The sequence below is a fragment of the Opisthorchis viverrini genome (assembly GCF_000715545.1).
Source record: "Opisthorchis viverrini unplaced genomic scaffold opera_v5_556, whole genome shotgun sequence".
In the NCBI taxonomy this organism is placed as follows: domain Eukaryota; kingdom Metazoa; phylum Platyhelminthes; class Trematoda; order Opisthorchiida; family Opisthorchiidae; genus Opisthorchis; species Opisthorchis viverrini.
In genome coordinates, this window is record NW_008752215.1 from 99,390 (window position 1) to 101,994 (window position 2,605).

Here is a 2,605-nt window from a genome sequence, read left to right on the forward strand (position 1 = left end):
TATCACATTTCAAAGCTTTGTCGGAGTCCGAAACGGGTAGATCCCAGTTTTAGCACAAGGATGACACATCACAGATGGCATCCATAGTATTTGACGACATTTATATGAATATGCACGCCGTGTGTTGTCTATCAGAGTTCGTGGCAGAAGCAGTCTTAGATTTGATATATACTCGTCCACCTGTAGATCCTTACGCTGGTTCAAAATTTGCTATTTTTGCAAGAACTACAACAGATACAGCTGCTAAATCACTACGATAACCAGAAAATTTAAGAAAACAAAAGCCCTGCAGAGCGACGTGGTCAGCACATGAGTTAAAAATCATTATCAGCGACTCACCATTAGGGGAATAAACTCGTAGATTAATCGGCAAGTTCGAAATCCCCTTATTCAATCCGGTAACCCGATCGGTCTCAGCTTCAATTTCCTTCCTAACTTCATCGAAGTTGGTAAATTGTTTATTTTTCAGATGGAGAAATTCGGCGTATTCTGGGTAGGTAAGTCGGCAAATCGAACGATCGTACCTGAACGTGCGTTGATTAACTGTAACACCAAAGGTCTACGGGTAACAATCCCGCTACCCCGTGGGAGGAAATCGCTGCAAGAAGGGATAAATACAGATAGCTTCACCTTACCGCCCAACAAAATTTTCCAACACACTGCTTTTTCCCGCACTTTGGCTGCCTACAACTGCTATTTGTGGCAAGTCCAAATTGAGCGGTAGTCCTAGTGAGGAAAAAGCATCTTGCAGCTTGTTTACTAGCGGGATAAGCTGTTCCATTCCAGCATTGCCGGACATTTTGCCACAATCACCGAAGTCGGCCTACAGCACAACAACGCGGTAGACACGACTCCGTGAATACTGCTCTCTCATTGGTTGAAAATCCTAGGTCCAGGCGTTCAGTTCAGTTCAGCTTCGGTCCCGTACTGAACAATTTTTTGGCATATCATTTGCTCCGCTGCATACTCAGGTCTCTCCGGAGATGAATCACACTGCATCCGACTAAAAACGGTGTATCATTTCCTTTAATAAGGTTTCACTCACCTGTCTGCAAATTAGGCCTGCTTGTTCAAGCAATCATTGTAACAGGACCTGCGGTCGCTAAATTTCTCGGAGAATACAGCCATAACACTCTTTTGAGGAACGTGGATAACGGGCGTGATCAAGCGTTCTCAAACAAATGTATTGTAGAGCATAAAAGTTTATGAGCCACAGTTGGAAATCAGGCATATTGAAGAGGTATTAAACGAGACGAAATGGCGTGATTTCTCTCCAAAAGGCAAAATTCAGCCTAATCACAGGCCGATGTAGTCGGATTTAAATAAGGACCGGTGTTCTCATTTCCGCCTACTGGTTTGTAGCTACTACACACATTCAAATCCCGACAGATCTATAAAGCGAACTTCACCGAAGCTTGAATAGAAGTTTCACGACTGAAAACATCACAAACGAGAGATTCAGCTGGGTTCCGGGTGAGTCTGTCGCATAACCAAATATGTTTGCAAATGACTGCATTTCGCTTAGTTTTATGACACTTTTCCGGAGGTCTTCATAGGTCTGTTGTGGCCTTAAAAACTATGACGACCGTTTGGTTCCGTGGCCAAACTTCTTCAGTGTCTTTGAATGCCCCGTGAAACTTTTCGCTTTCCTCTTATCTACTAGCTGCCCGCTCTCAAAAGAAAACTCATTTCAAGGACTACTTAAATGATGGAGTTATAGGACCGTGTGATAACATGTAACTGCACCTCAAACACTCACTTGCACTCTCTGTCATTTCCGAGTGATAAGGGGTAGTTGTAAGCTCAGTTATCGACCAGCTGACGGTATAATCGGCCGCCTACGCAGCCTTTCCCGATACATTACTGCAGGCTGGAGGTAGCAGCTGGGACTCTTCCTTAGGAAGGTACAAAAAAAACACTCCAGTTGTTTCGATGATACTTGCTTCCACCCGCTCCAGCAATTGTAATGAAACCTGTATTTTTCTATTCGTAACGTAGCATGGGACACAGCGTATTCACGGATTGATACACAGGATCAAGGCTTTAGCCCAAGTTTCCCGGGTCGGTTTTGTTTTAATCCTTCGGTGGCTGTCGTTCTCATGGAAGGCACAAGTGATAAACGTGTCCTCATTGTGGGGCATTATGATTGCCAGCGCGAGGATTCGAATAAATAAGTGTCTAATAGTGCTTTGAACTGGGTTCTAGAAGGAGCGTATACAACCGCCAGGAGAGGGTCATTCCACACAATGAATGTGTGCTCTCTGAGCTTGAAAATCTTCCAACCATGTTCCCGCCGTGTGCTTGCCGGGCCAACAGTGGAAAACCTGTTGGCCAAGCTTGGTTCAAGCAGGGCATAAGTAAGATTTAGTTCACCTCGGAGACGAGAATACTCCGGGGGAAAAGGTCAAGCATCACGAGATGCTTTTCATAGTCCACAGAATTGTGACCCACAATCATTTTCGTAGTGGCTCGCTGGACACGTGTCCACAGAAGACCCACAATCATTTTCGTAGTGGCTCGCTGGACACGTTCAATGGGGGTGACGTCTTTCGTGCGTCCTGAGTAGACAGCTAGCTTGGCGTACTTCAGGAGCGGTCTGACGTAG

At 45.2% G+C, this 2,605-nt stretch overlaps 1 protein-coding gene across 1 annotated transcript in view; it reads right to left on the reverse strand.

The window, feature by feature from the left end:
- The window catches only part of T265_11700 (hypothetical protein), a gene marked incomplete at both ends in the record, with an annotated part of 70,112 nt that extends 69,277 nt beyond the window's left edge, over positions 1–835 (reverse strand). Inside the window, one exon of the mRNA XM_009178420.1 lies at positions 340–835. The remainder of the gene's footprint in view (positions 1–339) is intronic.
- Positions 836–2,605: the final 1,770 nt, after the last annotated feature.